The following is a 20080-nucleotide window of genomic DNA, read 5'->3' as shown; positions in this document are numbered from 1 at the left end:
CTGTATGTAGGATATGTAATTATCCTGGCCCGAAGTGAATAATACCTTCAGTATCCACCTGGAATTTCAGCTTCCTATTCCTTTTATTGTGTTCACTGCTCTATGAGCCATGTTGCTGGTTATTTTGGTAACACTTTATTTGAAGGGTGTCTACATAACACATTCATATCACCTTACATAAACACTTCATAACATGTTCATGAATACTTAAATCAACACTTGTAAACTATACATGTTTTACATGATATTAATATGGACTACAGTGTCATTTTACCGAAAGATATTTTTCAAAATAAAAGTCTTTATCTTTTATTTTGAATAACTTTATTATTTTCAGTGAAACTCCTGATTTCTGGACTGCCAGCATAAAAATGACCTGTCTTTATCCCTTTATCCCTTTGTCCCTTTGTACAGAAAGTGCTTTGACACGTTTTGCCTAGACTTTCAACTTTTTAAATTATTTTTTTCTTAAGCATTTGTATTTTGCACTATGCTATTCTTTCTCCTTTTTACTCTAATTCTTCTTTAGAAATGTACTGTTAATTCAACCGTCTATACATAGTTGTGAAAATGTTATTTGAACTAAGTTTAACTTTCTTGGGGTAAATGCTAACACTGTTGTCCCAATTACTTTGGAAGTTTATTTTTAGTGATGTTCTTCCTCACTTACGGTTTTGGAGGCAAGTATAACTGTGCATTGGTTATCCTGTGTAACTCACATTTTGAGGTTAAATGTGACAAGCACTGATATCCCAAGGAATGATTCCTTTTTTTGCATTACTTCAAAGTACAATCAAGTGATGACTCTTTGACTTTCCTCACTCAGGGTGCTGATAATTTTGTAAGAAATGTCCTTTATAAATTTGCCTTACTTTGCCTTCACCATAAAAGTGATGGAAGTCACGTTATCCTCACTAAAGTGCATGTTACATGAATGGATAGATCTTGAATGGAATGGATAAGTATTATGGACCTGTCCCACCACCACACAAAGTTTGAGACTTTAAGCTGATTGACTGTTCATAGCATATTTATGAGTAATTCACTGTCCATATAGTAAAGTGACGCGCAAGACCACATTTATAAGTGGTTTATAGCATTGTAAGGAGCTGTTAATATACCATATAGTAAAGTGACATGCAAAGCAACATTCATATGTGATTCATAGCATTTTTAAGAGATGTTTACAGACCATGTGTATAAATAGTGATAGTGATTTACAATTAAATATCTACAAATATTTTCCCTACCTTTGCAGCAAGACCCAATGACTGTGAAAAGGAGTCAATAAACACCACAAGTAGGAAGATCCTTTTTTATTGGCAAGACCAGAACAGGCACTTAAACATGCTGCTCAAAATCAAATCAGGAACCTACAAACTCTTCTGAACATGGAACTGCAAAATACAGATGCATTTGCTAAAATCTTCAATTCTTTTCTAAAACAAAAATAAAACACACCACCTCACGTGGCCATTACTTAAGGGTATTGCCTTCACTTTCTTACTTTTCTTCTTAGACTGAAATAGTTTTAAATTCTCTGAAAAACAAAACAAAAATATGAAAAAAATAAACAAAACGGCACAAGTCACTGCAACTTCTTGAGGAGCATAACAGTATCAATCTAAGTCTGAAGATATGATACTGGCACTGCTGCTGGTCGTGTCCTCTTCTGGCTATAAAAAGACCATACAGGAGCAGTCAGATGTGTGGAATACTACACGTACAGGATAAGCCTATTTATACTGAAAGTGCATGAGCGTTATGTTAGTGGGCTAGACAGACTGTCATAGCAGAGGTATGATCGTATAGCAGTTAAATTAGCTACTTTGCTTATTATCAGTAACTGTAGCCAGGAAAATTTGCTAACTAGCCAGCTAGCTAGCAGGCTAACATTAGCTTACATGAGCTATTAAAATGCATCAAGCTAATGTTAACATCACCTAGTTATCTACATGATTCAGTTAAGGCCCAAATATTAATAGACCTTATGCGGCTCTTATTAACAACATTCTTTTTTTTTAACTTAAAATAACTGATACTGATTTAACTTACTGTTTTGCAACTGTGCCAGTCAAGTTGAAGTAGTTAGTGGGCCTAAATGAGCATTACTTATGACGCACAGCAGTGCGATGCAGAGTGATACATTAAACAAGCTAGTCCCAAATGCAAGGTCCACTTAAAACACTCGCTAACATTTGGCTAGTGACATGGTCTATACCAGGGGTCGGCAACCCAAGTGTCAGGAATAGCCATTTTGTCCTTTCAACAAAAATCATTTTACCCTCTTGGCTGTAAATTGTCTCAGTATGTGTTAATGTGCTAGTATAGGCTAAAAGTATATAAGCGAAAGACTTACTTTGCTCTGCTTTAAGCTTTAGTTCAGCTAGCTCAGCTCATCTCCACCACGAAACTTTCCCCAAAAGTGAAATAATTTCTTGTAAAATGTCTCTCAACGTTTGATTTTTTACAAGGCTGAAGTTGCTTCTCATTTGCCAGCTTCTTGTTCGCATTTACCCGTTCCACCTTAAATGGCGCCTGAGGTGCCAGAATGTAAGTGCTGCAGGATTTAAGGTGGAACGGGACGATTCGAAAAAGAAGCTGGCGAACGAGAAGCTGATTTCAGCATCGCGACTTTTCAGTATTTGACAGTTTCTCGTTGCAGATTAAATATATCGGAAAACCAGCTGGAGTGATTATTAGTGCAAATAAGTCCAGTTGTATCCAAATTATCGATGCTCGTCTTAAATCTTTCCCTTCGCTTTTTTGGTAGCTAACTTACTAGCTGGGCAAGACTGTTGACTGTTCTGCTGTGACCAACAGTCTGCACCCCTGCAGGGTTAAAGGGTAAATTAGCAGATATAGGCTATATTAACTCCAGTGTTTTAGACCATTTATTGTTGAAACTGTGTTGAACGATCAGCAGAGTTTTATTTTACTGTAAAGGAGGATGTTACCTACAAATCTAATTCTGCTGTGGAGCCTGCAGTAAAAGAGCCACAAGCGGCTTTGGAGCCGCAGGTTGCCAACCTCTGAGTTAGTGTCATCATTTAACTGGGAAAAATATTGGTTAACGGTTAAGGACTTGCAGCAGTTATGTTTTGTAGTAATTGTCGATTAATACCTGGTTTTGTTTTGTTTCTGCTAAAATATTTTTCTATAATAAATCATTCCCTAGTGAAGACCACCATGTGAACCAAATGTGAAAGTTGCTCAGGGGTAACAAGGCAGTGGGTTGTGTTTTTATTTTTCGTTTTAGAAAAGAATTGAAGATTTTAGCAAACACATCTGTATTTTGCAGTTCCATGTTGAGAAGAATAATAATAAATAATAATAATAAGTTACATTTATATAGCGCCTTTCACAAACCCAAGGTCGCTTCACATAGCATGGGCAAACAAACAAACCAGAATCCTCAGTAGTGGAGGAGGAAGAAAAATGCTGATTAAAGAGAAAATTCTTTAAGTCAGATTTGAAGGAGGAGAAAGAAGAGCAGTCCCTGAGGGATTGAGGAAGAGAATTCCAGAGTTTGGGGGCCCTGGCACTGAAGGACCTCCCTCCCAAAGTGGAAAGTCTTGTGCGTGGGACAGCAAGTAAGTTATAACAAGAAGACCTGAGAGAGCGAGAGGGAGTGTAAGAGGTCAGCAGTTCTCTGAGGTAGGGGGAAGCAAGGTTATGCAGGGCTTTGAAAGTGAGTAGTAAAATTTAAACTTTATACGGGACAGGACCGGTAGCCAGTGTAGCTGAAAGAGAATGGGGGTGATGTGAGCTGAACGCTTAGTATGAGTGAGAACTCTAGCTGCAGAGTTCTGAATGTACTGTAGCTTTTGTATAGACTTCATGGGGAGACCAACAAAGAGGGAGTTACAGTCGTCAATACGGGACATAATGAAGGCATGAACCAAAGTTTTTGCATCATTATCGGTCAGGAACGGGCGAAGACGAGCAATGTTACGTAAATGAAAGAATGCAGTCTTAGTGAGGAACTTGATATGCAGATCAAAATTAAGTGATGGGTCGAGTAAAACCCCAAGATTTCTAACAACAGGTGCAGGCTTAACGAGCAGGCCATCAATACTAACTGAAAAACTAAAATTGGATGATTTTGATAGTAACGGTTTAGGGCCAACCAGTAAGACTTCAGTTTTATCAGTGTTTAGCATGAGAAAGTTATTGTGCATCCAGAGCTTTAAATCAGAAATACAATCAATTAGTGTATTGGGAGGGGAATCTGAGGGTGTGTGTGTACTGAGATATAACTGAATATCATCAGCATAACAGTGAAAGCCAAGGCCATGGCTACGAATGATCTGCCCAAGGGGTGAGATGTAGATTTAGAAAAGTAGGGGTCCAAGAACTGAGCCCTGAGGGACACCACATGTAACAGGAGAGGTGGAGGACTTGTATGGACCTAGTGTGACAAACTGCTGTCTGTCTGTTAGATACGACCTGAACCACTGTAAGGCTGTGTCAGTGATACCAATAGAGAAAAGATGAGAAATGAGAACATCATGATTAACAGTATCGAATGCTGCACTTAAGTCGAGGAGAAGAAGAATACTGAGAGAACCACTATCAGCAGACCGGAGAAGATCATTAACTACTCGCAGAAGAGCTGTCTCAGTGCTGTGGTGAGTACGGAAACCAGATTGAAATGGCTCATAGAGGGCATTATCACTGAGAAATGTCTGGAGTTGGGAAGCAACCACTCTTTCCATTTTTTTAGCTAAAAATGGAAGGTGTGAGATGGGTCTGTAATTAGAAAGAGAAGTCGGTTCCAATTCAGGTTTCTTAAGTATAGGAGTAACTGCCGCAGTTTTAAGGGCAGTAGGAACCAAACCAGAAGAGAAACATGAGTTTTTCACTGTAGCAATTGGAGTGTTGATTACAGATGAACAGGCCTTGAATAGAGGGGTGGGGGCAGGGTCAAGCTGACAGGAGGAAGTATTAGACTTAGTAATGAGTTCAGAGACAGAAAAGGAGGGAACAGGTGAGAAACAAAGAAGAGTTTGTAGTTTCATGACGTGAGTTTGAGCAGCATGTTTAAGTGCCTGTTCTAAACATTGGTCTTCCCAATAAAAAAGGACCTTCCTACTTGTGGTGTTTATTGACTCCTTTTCACAGTCATTGGGTCTTGCTGCAAAGGTAGGGAAAATACTTGTAGATGTTTAATTGTAAATCACTATCACTATTTATACACATGGTCTGTAAACATCTCTTAAAAATGTTATGAATCACATATGAATGTTGCTTTGCATGTCACTTTACTATATGGTATATTAACAGCTCCTTACAATGCTATGAATCACTTATAAATGTGGTCTTGCGCGTCACTTTACTATATGGACAGTGAATTACTCATAAATATGCTATGAACAGTCAATCAACTTAAAGTCTCAAACTTTGTGTGGTGGTGGGACAGGTCCATAATACTTATCCATTCCATTCAATATCTATCCATTCATGTAACATGCACTTTAGTGAGGATAAAGTGACTTCCATCACTTTTGTGGTGAAGGCAAAGCAAGGCAAATTTATAAAGGACATTTCTTACAAAATTATCAGCACCCTGAGTGAGGAAAGTCAAAGAGTCACCACTTGATTGTACTTTGAAGTAATGCAAAAAAAGGAATCATTCCTTGGGATATCAGTGCTTGTCACATTTAACCTCAAAGTGTGAATTACACAGGATAACCAATGCACAGTTATACTTGCCTCCAAAACCGTAAGTGAGGAAGAACATCACTAAAAATAAACTTCTAAAGTAATTGGGACAACAGTGTTAGCATTTACCCCAAGAAAGTTAAACTTAGTTTAAATAACATTTTCACAACTATGTATAGACTGTTGAATTAACAGTACATTTCTAAAGAAGAATTAGAGTAAAAAGGAGAAAGAATAGCATAGTGCAAAATACAAATGCTAAAATAAAAAATAATTTAAAAAAGTTGAAAGTCTAGGCAAAAAGTGTCAAAGCACTTTCTGTCCAAAGGGATAAAGACAGGTCATTTTTATGCTGGCAGTCCAGAAATCAGGAGTTTCACTGAAAATAATAAAGTTATTCAAAAAATAAATAAAGACTTTTATTTTGAAAAATATCCTTCGGTAAAATGACATTGTAGTCGATATTAATATCATGTAAAACATGTATAGTTTACGAATGTTGATTTAAGCATTCATGAACATGTTATGAAGTGTTTATGTAAGGTGATATGAATGTGTTATGTAGACACTCTTCAAATAAAGTGTTAGCGTTATTTTAATGTATTAAATCAGCTTGAGTCAGGCTAAAACCAGGTTTTCCTTAGAGGGGTAGACTGGCTCTTTGTCTGGGATATGCAATTGTCCTGGCCCAATGTGAATAAGGCCTTCAGTATCCACCCGGAATTTCATCTTCCTATTCATTTCATTGTGTGCATTACTGCTCTATGAGCCATGTTGCTGGTTAAACTGTATTAAACATTCAGACTAGACATTCAGACATGAGAATAAAGCGGAAAGGCAACTACTTTATTAACCCAGCTAATCTTATCAGCAATAAGCCATCCCTGTCACTCCTCCATTCCCAAATCACCTCACAGATCCCACACCGAAACCAATGCTTACAACAAAATCCTATAGTTTAAAACACAGAAAAGGCATGGCATCGTCAGCACAGTAAATTGGATAATTTGAAAACTTTGATTTGACAAGCTGATCCTGATACTGTAGTTTTGACAGAATCCTGGCTAAAACAATCTGTATCTAATTCAGAACTGTCTCTCTCTGCTTATAATCTACATAGAGCTGACAGGAACACAAGGGGTGGTGGAGTGGCTATTTACACCAAATCTGTTATTCAAGTAAAAACTCTTATCTCACTATCCAAAGACAAGAGTTCTTAGCTCTAAAAGTGTGCATAGGACGCAATAACAGTTTCGTTGTAGCTGGGATCTATAGACCTCTTTCTGCACCCTCTCACACGGTTAATGACTTAGCCGAGCTTTTAAATCCCTACATCAACTCAGAAATGCTAATCCTAGGTGATTTTCACTTAAACTGGTTAACTAAGGCATCCGATCACCTGAAGGAAGTGTGTGGAAATCTATGTCTTGACCTAACTTCCATGATCCCAGCAAGTCAACACTAATAGACTTAATTTTATCCAACAGACCTGAAAAAATGACTTCTACAGGTGTCTTTGACCCTGGTTTTAGTGACCACTGCCCTATCGGATGCATTAGAAGCACCAGTTCAATAAATTCAGGCTTAAACATTAAATTAAACATTTTAATGATCTGGCGCTCAACAACATCCACTACACTTCTGAAATCCCGGATATTTTAGCTAGACCATTTTTGCAAAACTTCCCTATGAGTGGTAAATAAGCATGCCCCCTATAAAAATGTTAGAATCAGAGATAGATCAAACCCCTGATTCAATTCAGAAATATCTTCCTTGCTCAATGCAAGAAATAAAGCATGGGCCCTAGCTAGAAGAAATGGTGACAGAGACCATTGGCTTACCTTCAGGCAGCTGAGGAATACATGTACTTCTTATATCAGAAAAGCTAAAGCAGAATTTTACCTCCAGATATTTACAAACTCAGCTACAAATTCCTCTAAATTCTGGAAGGCAATTAATTTGCTCAATAACAAATCAATGTCCATTCCAAATCATATTGTAATTAATGATCAACAGTTTACTGATCAGAGAGAGATTTGACAAGCATTTAATACTCACTTTGCAGCCGCTGGACATTTATTTGATTATATTAACATGGAAGCACAAAGGAGGTGATGCCGCTGACCTTAATAACTATAGACCCATCCCAAAACTGTCATGCTTAGCCAAGATCTTAGAAATCTTAGTAAATGATCAACTCCAGGCATTTCTGCATAGAAATTCAATCTTATCAGAGTACCAATGTGGTTTTAGAGAAAAGCACAGCACAATCTCTGCAGCTACTCTCATCTTAGACAATCTTTTCAGTGCCATCGATAAAAAGAAACATTGTGCAGCCATTTTCATTGACCTCTCTAAAGCCTTTGATACAGTTGACCATTCCCTACTCTTAAAACGTCTACAAAACATTGGTTTCGATCTCTCCAATAGACAGCAATGTGTGGCCCTAGGACAGAATAAATCAGAGCTACTTCCAGTAACAAAGGGATCCCTCAAGGTTCAATCCTTGGACCAGTATTATTTAATATTTATATAAATGACGTTGCCACCTCAGTTGTTAACTGCAAAGTGCACTTATATGCTGATGGCGTACAGCTCAACTGACTATATTGGTACTGCAGTAGATAAACTACAGCATTCTTTTAATGTCCTACAGTCGGCTTTTTACAACCATAAACTTGTTTTAAATGCTGAGAAAACTAAATTTATGCAGTTTTCCAGAGCCTCTAACATTGATTTTAGCACTTTTAAAATCACAACCCTAAAGGGATCTGACATTGAAAGAGTCAATGAGAACAAATACCTTGGCATATGGCTAGATGACAAATGCACTTTTAAACAACATGTTAACAAACTTGCCTGTAAACTGAGACAAAAACTTGGCTCCCTGTACCATAACAAAGTATGTTTCCCAAAGCACACAAGGAAAAAGATCACTGAAGCAACATTATTGCCTGTTCTGTATTATTTTGACGTGTTACACAGATATGCACCTGTAACTACTCTGAAATCTCTAGACTCTGTTTATCACGCTGCCTTAAGATTCATTACCGGTGACCCCTACAACACCCATCATTGTATACTATATGAAAAGGTCGGTTGGTCATCTCTGTCTGTGCGTCGGGAGATACATTGGCTTTTTTTATCTATAAAGCGCTTACTGGCCATATGCCATCATACATCACAGAAATGCTCAGTGTAAATAATGCAGTTTATCAGACTCATTCCAGTGATTTGATCACCCTTCAGGTACTGAGAGCTTTTCCAGAGCTGGGAAAATCTGCTTTTAGCTACAGTGCACCAGCGAGCTGGAATTCATTACAAGAAACTCTAAAGCTTCGCTCTCTGGTGTAAACATTTTAAATTTTTAGTCTCTAACCACCTCCACACAGCCTGCAACTACTTTATTTGATTTTACTTAATTTTTAAAATGACTTTAGTATGTTTTAGCTACTTCTTAGCTATTTTTTTTTTTACTTTCACTTTAGTACTTTTATCTCTTTATTTTTATCGTTCTTTTTATTTTATTTCTTAGTATTCTTTTCATTTGTGAAAAAATCTTTGCCCCCTTCCTGATTTCTTATTCTTCTGCATGTTTGTCACACTTAAATATTTCAGATTACCAAATTTAAATATTAGACAAAGATAACACAAGCAAACACAAAATGCAGTTTATAAATGAAGATCTTTATCATTAAGGGAAAAAGAAATCCAAACCTACAGGGCCCTGTGTGAAAAAGTGATTGCCCCCTAAACCTAATAACTGGTTGGGCCACCCTTTGCAGCAACAACTGCAATCAAGCATTTGCGATAACTGGCAATGAGTCTTTTACAGCGCTGTGGAGTAATTTTGGCCCACTCATCTTTGCAGAATTGTTGTAATTCAGCCACATTGGAGGGTTTCCGAGCATGAACCGCCTTTTTAAGGTCATGCCACAGCATCTCAGTTGGATTCAGGTCAGGACTTTGACTAGGCCACTCCAAAGTCTTAATTTTGTTTTTCTTAAGCCATTCAGAGGTGGACTTGCTGGTGTGTTTTGAATCATTGTCTTGCTGCAGAACCAAAGTGCGCTTCAGCTTGAAGTCACGAACAGATGGCCGGACATTCTCCTTCAGGATTTTTTGGTAGACAGCAGAATTCATGGTTCCATTTGCTACAGCAAGTCTTCCAGGTCCTGAAGCAGCAAAACAGCCCCAGGCCATCACACTACCACCACCATATTTTACTGTTGGTATGATGTTCCTTTTCTGAAATGCTTTGTTACTTCTACGCCAGATGTAATGGGACATACACCTTCCAAAAAATTCAACTTTTGTCTCGTCAGTCCACAGAGTATTCTCCCAAAAGTCTTGGGGATCATCATGATGTTTTCTGGCAAAACTGAGATGAGTCTTTATGTTCTTTTTGCTCAGCAGTGGTTTTCGTCTTGGAACTCTGTCATACAGGCCATTTTTGTCCAGTCTCTTTCTTATGGTGGAGTCAGGAACACTGACCTTAACTGAGGCAAGTGAGGCCTGCAGTTCTATGGATGTTGTTGTGGGGGTTTTTGTGACCTCTTGGATGAGTCATCGCTGCACTCTTGGGGTAATTTTGGTCAGCCGGCCACTCCTGGGAAGGTTCACCACTGTTCCATGTTTTTGCCATTTGTGGATAATGGCTCTCACTGTGGTTCGCTATCAAAGCTTTAGAAATGGCTTTATAACCTTTTCCAGACTGATAGATCTCAATTACTTTGCTTCTCATTTGTTCCTGAATTTCTTTGGATTGAAGCATGATGTCTAGCTTTTGAGGATCTTTTTGTCTACTTCACTTTGTCAGGCAGGTCCTATCTAAGTGATTTCTTGATTGAGAACAGGCGTGGCAGTAATCAGGCCTGGGTGTGGCTAGGGAAATTGAACTTAGCTTTCCAAAGATGTGATAAACCACAGTTAATTTATGTTTTATAGCACTGCTATAAACTGCATTTTGTGTTTACTTATGTTATCTTTGTCTAATATTTAAATTTGCTTGGTGATCTGAAATATTTAAGTGTGACAAACATGCAGAAGAATACGAAGTCAGGAAGGGGCAAACACTTTTTCACACCGCTGTATGCTCTGTTACTTGATAAGTTGTTATATTGTAATTTTAAACGTTTATTGATTTAACAGTTTATTAGTACCCTCTTATTATTAAATTTTTATTATTTAATTATAGCATTTGGTGGGGGGTACTGGTGGGTTTATTGGGGCCAGAAGGTTTCCTGTTCACGTTTCCTGTTCAAAAACAGATGTCTAAACCAGATGCTTAATGGAGGCATGGGAAGTTGTTCAAAAGGTGAAGGGTGACCCCCGGGGGACAGAAGGGGTGATGGTGTTTGGGGTGGTATATGACCTCCGGGGGTGACCTCTGGGGGGTCAAAAGGTCAAAGGGACGGGGCTACGACCTGTCAAAATTAATTAGCAAAAAATTTGACATACAAAAAGTGCATCCTATTTCTCTCTCTATGCTGTCCTAAAGAGGATGCCACTCAACCCCAGTGACCACAATAGGGCCTTCACGCCTGGTGTACATTAGCATCTGGCAGCATTATATCAATACCTATGACAATCATGAGGAAGATGTCAGATAGTATGCTGAAAATGTCAAGTTACAGAATAGTGCTGAGGCCTTGTGAATATGAATTTGGTAATTTCAGATGTTAATGTACGTCTCATCATTATTAATATTGATTGGTGGTTAAATGGTTAAACTTATCAACAAACATGTGATGAAGCTGACAGGTCAAATGCTGAATGATGGAGAAGACAAAGTAAGATTAGAATCCGACAAGATCTGAAGTTAAACAGTAAAAATGGATGTGGACTGAGTATTTGGCAAACAACAGGCCACTGTTGCCCTTTCTATTTCTGTGTTATAACAGCTTATTAATAATTTTTAAGGTGTTTACAACCTAAATAATAAACACATTTTAAACCATTTATAAACCCTTTATAAAGGTAGTCTTATTTTAAAGTGGTACCAAAATAAGTTAATTTCTACCACATAAGTAAATTAGGCTGAAGGAACTAACTTACAGCAACACTGTTTATTATAAGCCAGCTAGCTAACCTAGTTACTTACATTAGTTAGCTAGCAATCTAATATGTTATTAACGAAAAACATTACTTTGATTTTTTTTTAATCAAAGGATTAACCGCTTACCTGGAAAATCCAGCTGATATTTTCCACAGTCATGTCATCCTCTCATAACGTGACTCGAGTATTAGCCCTAAAAAACACATACAAATCCATAACGGTAAATTCCCCTCCAGCTTCTCTTCTTCTTGAGCCGGCTTGGCGCGAAAACCACTGCAGAATGGTGACATTTACATGACCCGTATATGTCAATAACTTCCTGTTAGGTGTGAAGGAAGAAAATATAAATATATAGTGAACTAAAATCAAAATACGCCCGATTCTGATATTCCCCGTACTTGTGTTTTGATGCATTGGAAAAATAGGAAAAAACAAACAAAATCTACTTTCTCTAGTGCTTTTGAAAAAATTCAAAATAGGGAAACGGGTCATTCTCCGTTTTCCCATTGCTGGATTAGAAACGGAAAACCAATTAATGAAAGGCACACGGACAGTATACAAACCAAAGAGGTTCTTTTGAAAAAGAATAGTGGCCTATTTAATGGGAAAAAAAAACAAAAAACAAATGAACATGAACTCATTTTTGGAACTGTGAACTTCAAAAGTTCAAAAATTTTAAAAATGAACTATGAACATAAACTAGTTCATTTTCATTAGAATGAACTGAACTTTGAACTAGTTCATTTTCAGTGTGAACTGGCACAACACTGGATCAGGACCCCTATAGCACTACCACAGAGTAGGTATTATTTGGGAGGCGGGCCATTCTCAGCACTGCAGTGACACTGACATGGTGGTGATGTGTTAATGTGTGTTGAGCTCATACGAGTGGATCAGGTATACAGAAATGTTGCAGGTGTTGTGTTGTGCCAAGCTTTTGGGATGATAGGGGGTCTGTAGGGCCTACCATCATTGAAGATTGTGTGACTATTGGTGCCCTGCCTGCTTCTCTGTCTTTTGAGCTATCCCTGGTGCTCTACTGCTGCTGGTTCAATAAAAGAACCTTATCTGCGTTGTGCGCCTACTTCTTTAACTAATTGACTTCTTCTAACTAATTAATTTATCTTTGCTTTATTAATAGAGGAGAAATAATCTGAAAAGCAATGCAACATTTTTCTCTAGAATCAAAACTAACTCCATAACAGTACTTGGGCTGCCATGTAAAATTTGTTTGTGTTGTTCTGTTGCTTTTCTGCACCTTCACAATGAGTAAAAAAGCATTTATGACCTCTTACTATGCCCCTGATTTTAGTTTGTTTGTTTATATGCTTGTTTTTCAGTAAATACAATTTAGATGTTTGTGTGCATTATGCATCCTTTTTTGTTAACTTTTTTTATAACCTTTATTTTATAGCAGTTTCTGTATAGTCGGGTGTACATAAAGTATGATACTTAACAATATATGATCATTGTGAAAAAGCTCTTACAAGTGACAAAGAGGTAGCATAAAAAGACTATAAAAGTGGAAAAAATAAAATAAAACAAGTCATTGATACATTTTTTCTAGTGCACAGTATGACAGCATTGTCTTTAATAATATTCCTATATTGTCTTATAATCTGGGGACATGAATTTGTTGCCAATTCCATTACCAAAAACCTTTAAATATGGAAGATGATAGGTTGGGTCTGAAAACTTATCTGGGCATATCGAAACAAGTGACTACAGGAGACCATCAGGACACAATACCACAAATGTCAAGGTGTAATTTTGCAGTTACTTCCTCCATTACAAATAAGTATTAAACCCCCTAAAATCCCATTAACCCATTAATATCATTACCCCAATGATATACACCAGTGCATCTAAGTCCACACTTGTATTTTTAATTTGTTGAAAGAAACACTGTGAATGACATGAAATACATGAAGGCTACTGAGCGCACTTTTTCATTTCCAGATTAATTGATTAATGAAAGCCATAATGAGCCAGATAATCTACTACGGAAGTCATCATTAGTTGCAGCACTAGAACGGAACAGAATTACTCAGTACAGAATAAAGTAGAGAAGCAATCAAAGAACTTCCATGTACAGAGTAGAGAAGCAATTAGAAAACTTCTCTTTATGGATTACAGAGAAGCCATCAGGTAACTTCTCTGTAATGTGATGATGGCCTTGAAATGCAGCAATATGAATCATAACTCACTCAATATTAAGGAAGCAAAGGAGCAATTGTGTCACACGCCAGTCCTTATCCACGGCCTTAGTACTTACTTACACTATATTGCCAAAATTATTCACTCACCCATCCAAATCATTGAATTCAGGTGTTCCAATCACTTCCATGGCAACAGGTGTATAAAACCAAACACCTAGGCATGCAGATTGCTTCTACAAACGTTTGTGAAAGAATGGGTCGCTCTCTGGAGCTCAGTGAATTCCAGCGTGGTACTGTGATAGGATGCCACCTGTGCAGTCGTGAAAATTTACTCGCTACTAAATATTCCACAGTAAACTGTCAGTGGTATTATAACAAAGTGGAAGCGATTGGGAATGACAGTCGCTCAGCCACGAAGTGGTAGGCCACGTAAAATGACAGCACAGGGTAAGCGGATGCTGAGGCACATAGTGCGCAGAGGTCGCCAACTTTCTGCAGAGTCAATCGCTACAGACCTCCAAACTTCATGTGGCCTTCAGATTAGCTCAAGAACAGTACCATGGCTGAGCAGCTGCATCCAAGCCTTACATCACCAAGCGCAATGCAAAGCGTCGAATGCAGTGGTGTAAAGTGCCACCACTGAACTCTAGAGCAGTGGAGACGTGTTCTCTGGAGTGATGAATCACGCTTCTCCGTCTGGCAATCCGATGGACGAGTCTGGGTTTGGCGGTTGCCAGGAGAACGGTACTTGTCTGACTGCATTATGCCAAGTGTAGAGTTTGGTGGAGGGGGGATTATGGTGTGGGGTTGTTTTTCAGGAGTTGGGCACGGCCCCTTAGTTCCAGTGAAAGGAACTCTTAATGCTTCAGCAGACCAAGAGATTTTGGACAATTTCATGCTCCCAACTTTGTGGGAACAGTTTGGGGATGGCCCCTTCCTGTTCCAACATGACTGCGCACCAGTGCACAAAACAAGGTCCATAAAGACATGGATGAGCGAGTTTGGTGTGGAAGGACTTGACTGGCCTGCACAGAGTCCTGACCTCAACCTGATAGAACACCTTTGGGATGAATTAGAGCGGAGACTGCGAGCCAGGCTTTCTCGTCCAACATCAGTGTCTGACCTCACAAAAGCGCTTCTGGAAGAATGGTCAAAAATTCCCAGAAACACACTCCTAAACCTTGTGGAAAGCCTTCCCAGAAGAGTTGAAGCTGTTATAGCTGCAAAGGGTGGGCCGACATCATATTAAACCCTATGAATTAAGAATGGGATCTCACTGAAGTTCATATGCGTATGCAGACGAGTGAATACTTTTGGAAATATAGTGTAATTTTGATACTTCATAGATTCTAGATATAGTGCTTTCTTTACATATTAATTTCTACAGAGAATACATTTAAAAAAGTGCATTAAAATGTCCAGGGGCTATGTTTACATTTTTTGTACTTTAACTGTTCAAAGTACAGGTCAACTCAATGAGTCTATTAATGGCAACACATGAGTACAATAAGAAAAATTTCTTTATTTTCACCTTCCTGTACTCTCTGTACTTCTACTAAACTAGTTTCTATTTTCTTATGGTTGATTTGAATTGCTAGAAGACGGGCAAACCTCTGAACCGACATTGAGTTTATGTTTGAATGAACACTCACAACTTGCTGTTAGTTTAACATTAGTCAGTCTGGGATTTTTTTGCTCCCTGTGCTATGTGAATCTAAGTCCAGTGCCCTCTTGTAACCATAAGCATAACAGGCTGTAAAAGAGGTTCTTTATTGTTTATCTTTTTGATCTTTCATTCAAAGTATTAACAAAAATCTAACCTTTATGTGAAGTACAATGATTGAAAGAAACTTATCTTGAAGTAAATTTTGTTAAATTTAAATATAGGAGGGTTGGCACCAATAAAAATTCTTGTGAAATCTAACTGAAGTATATTCTCATTCATATTTTATGTTTTAAAGTTCACCTGAGTGATTAGGAACACTTAAGTATGAGCTGACACACAGGCCAAATTCCCTCAGTTGTCCATCACTATGAGAAAGACCAGAGAATCCACCAATGGCTACAAGCAAATGAAAATAGCCAAACTCTTGAAATTGCTCATTTCCAGTATCAGGCCAATAATTCAGAAGTTTAAAGCAACTGTAGATGTTAAGAATCTGCCAGGAAGAGGATGTCTACACTGACCCCACTCACAGTTTAGAGGATGGCGCAAGAGGCCAAATAAACTAAATCTGATGCCACCTTCACAGTTGTTTGGCTTCCAGAAAAAGGCCTCTGCTGTCAAGGACCAACAATTGCAAACGTCTACAGTTTGCCAGACAATACTTGAATGTTCAGGTGAACAGTGTTCAGGTGAGACCAAAATAGAGCTTTCTGACACTAAACACTAGAGGTTGTCTGCTTTGGCATGGACACAAACACACAGCCATGCAGAAGAGTATCTCATCTTTGCAAAGGGAGGCTGCACACTGTATTGAATGAAGGGGTGCCAATAATCAGTGTACTTCAAAAAAGGTTAGAGTTATGTTAATATTTTGCATGAAGGATCAGAAGGATAAGCAATAAAGCTTGTTTTGCTCATGTTTACCAGGGGTTTAAGAGTGCCTGGATTGACATCATCAGAGAGATGTTATAAACAGAGACAGAGTGATAAAGACACACACACACACACACACACACACACACACACACACACAGTGCAAAGAGCCAGCAGTTTTCCTGAATCTTCAGACACACCATGACTGCAAGACAAGCCATAAATACTCCCTCATGGACTCCAATACATCTCTGCTTTATTTTAAAGCCACTGGCTTCTAATATACAGTAAGTGCATTATGACTGAAGGGCTTCTCTGTTCTTTTGTAGCTGTAGGAAAATTATTATTTGTGGTAATTGACTCTACAATGCAGAGGCTGCAGACAGATATTTGGTTACAAAAAACCCTTTAAAATTAATATAGTCAATTGTCTCTAAATTACTGTACCCCACCAACACTAAACTGACTCTTGAGAACATCAGAGCACAATGACTCCCCCTACAGGATGCTTAGCTAATTCACCAGTTACTCAAACTCTTTTATTCATTGATTTTACACATTTGTACACTCAAAAAAATGATTTATGGTCATGATAAACATTAAGCAAATATTTTACATAAAACATAAAAATATACTTTACTTAATTATTTTTATTAACTAGAAGCAACCCAATTTGGATAAATCCAAAACTGATTTAATTAAATTGTATAAGACCTGTGAGATTTTTCCACTAAATCTTATTAGGAGGCAGTGCGCATGTGCAACAGTAACAGGAAATGCATCATCAACCAGAAATTGCTTCAGCTGGCATGGTGGACATGAAACAGCTCTTTTTATTTTTACAATCTCCTGCCATCCTTTGTTATACAGAGCAATCAAATAGTGATGCGCATTAACATAATTTGTCTTTTTAATGTTTTTGACATATATTAATGTTTCGTTTTGCTTATTTTGAGAGATACTTTAGACAACACCAGTGAACTAGCTAGCTAGCATCCTTGCCAGGTCTGCTGTCATGTTAACGGTACAAAAGGTAGATTAAATAAACAATGGGAGTGATTTATTGTGAAGCAGTATATAAAGATGAATTCCATTAATATTCAAATCAACAGTTCATGGTTTTTGTAACTGTAGGTGACCTTGACATGTTAGCATGGCATGAAGTGACTAATAGCGTTAGCTAACTTGCATGATGGTTAGCATGAGAGCTGCATCTCAATAGGAACATTGTGCACATAAACATTTGGTTAATTAGTAGTTCAGTTGTGAGTGAATACAAATTGTAAACCAGGGAATTTGATCACAGCTGAAATATATAAAGTTATGTTTATTTCTTTCACATTAGACTTTAAAGTTTACATGTGTCTTGTAACGTGACTCAGCAAATACTCTTTAATACAGTTTGGACTACAGTAAAAATTTGTGAATTTAATATGTATTGTCATTTAATACATTTACACAGTCTAAGTAATTGTGCTGTGAATACAGAAGGTACTGTTACCTCTTTAGAAATACATAAATGTTATGAAAATAATTGCATAAATCCTGCAAGTACTTCTAATTTAAACGTTATTTAATTCATTTACGTTTATTGAACAATGTGGAGAAACATAAACTATAATACCATTTTTTACATTGGATTTATGTATTTAAATTGAATGGAAAATTGACATGTAATTAAAATACATAAGTTTTAACTTTTGGGCTTAAATATTTTTTTGAGTGTAGATGCCTACTTGAGTTTTTCCTCCCTCTGCTGCAGCAACACCTTTACTCTCCTGAGAAGGCTTTAGACTGCATGTTGGTACATTGCTGTAAGGATTTGATTGCATTTAGCCGCAAGAGCATTAGTGAGATCAGGTACAGGTTTTTCCTAGAACTATACATCCAAACTATTAAGGAAACCTTTATTTCCTAAAAAGTTTGAGCACTTGTAAGTAGATGCAGTGTATTAAATATTTACATCAGGAGTTTTATTGCTACACCTGTGATGCCCTTCCATTCTAACATTGACTCACCTAATAAAATGATAAAATAATCCTAACCCTTACCTTGGCCACTTACCACTGTAACACTTGCGCATCTGTTTGTTTATCTTTGAGTCAAATACATCATCACTATCAGATCAAAAACTTGCATTTATTTTTTTATTTTTATTCATTATTTGAAAAGCCCCAGCCATCATTTACACTAAATTAATTTTATGACAAATGGGTCACTAGAAATCAAACTTTGAATGACCACAGCTTCATTACCAGTGTCTAGTGAGAAGAACAGCGACATATGTTCCAACCACATATATCAGCAGTTCTAAAACTTTTTTAGTCTGAGGCCCCCACTGAGGATAGTAAATGCCATTACCCACACTGCACTCCCCCCTCTCACAATCTCCGACAACCCTCCTTGGCTCACCTGCCCCCATCCCTTCATGTCAGGCTCCTGTTTTACCACCTTTTTGCCATTTTGCTAGTGTTCTCTATCTCTGACCTGCACATACAATAGATATGGTGTTGTTCTTTGCAGATAACTTACTGAGTGAGTGCAGAATGGACGTGAATTGTGATTGAATTGCTTTTCATTTTAATAATGTTTTTGAAAGACATCTACTATTACTCCTAGCACCCTACTACAGCCCACACTATGGTATAATGTGTTTGTTAATTTATTTTATTCCTGTAAATATTCCTGTCTTTTAATTACTGAAGTTAACTATTTTAAGGGACACCCATTGCTGACACAACTACAACTGCTTGTTCAATTACAAAAACACTGCTTGTGGGGGATGCTGGAGCTGCTCATGAGCTTAAAGTCACCATGTCCAATACCAAGACTCAGCAAGAGGGTTTTAAAGACCCCCAGCATTGGGCTGTGGAGCAGTGGAACTACGTTCTGGAGTGATGGAACTCTATCCAATACCTTTAAGATGACCTGGAGTCAGGGCCAGAGTAGAACTTTTTCTATAATTTTCTCCTTCATTTCCTACTATTAATTATTATTCATTTCTTATGATTAATTATATATGCTACACTGAGCCTGTCTGTCCTTCATGGATTTCCTTTGAAATTCAAGCAAATACCTAAATTTAATTTGAGCGGCTGTGTGTAACAGTAATGATCAGACTTGGATTAGGATCCAGGTGTGAGTGAAAAAATAACTCCTAGTTGTAAAGCCTGTCCAGTTCAAAAGGTCTGAGGCAATCAAACTAAATCGAAATCCAAAAACAAGCAAAAACTGGAAGACAGGCAGAAGGTCAAAATATGAGAACACAATGAACAGTAAGTAAGAATTGCAAGATAAGGAACAAACAAGATTTCACAACAATCACTACCAAAAACAGGATATATAAAAAAAGACTAACAGATGAACAGTCAGCTGATTAAAACTCAGGAGAGAGTGACCTCTGCAGGTAAGGATGGAAATCTCCAGCCATTTTTAGTTATGAATTGGGTATGAATACAAAACTAAGAATAACAATTCACTTAAAATCAACTGGTTTCATGTAATACATTCATACAACAGGTTGCGGTATTGGAGAACATACTTGTTGTGCAGTATTTCATCTTTGAAATCAAATCTTTTATTTAGTTGTTTTAGCAAAATTTAGCTAAAAGTTTAGATTTAATGTAACATTCCAACATTTCTGTTCATGCATGATTAATT

Source organism: Colossoma macropomum, unplaced genomic scaffold (assembly GCF_904425465.1).
Source record: "Colossoma macropomum unplaced genomic scaffold, Colossoma_macropomum, whole genome shotgun sequence".
NCBI classification, from domain to species: domain Eukaryota; kingdom Metazoa; phylum Chordata; class Actinopteri; order Characiformes; family Serrasalmidae; genus Colossoma; species Colossoma macropomum.
Note: the sequence above shows the minus strand (reverse complement) of the source record.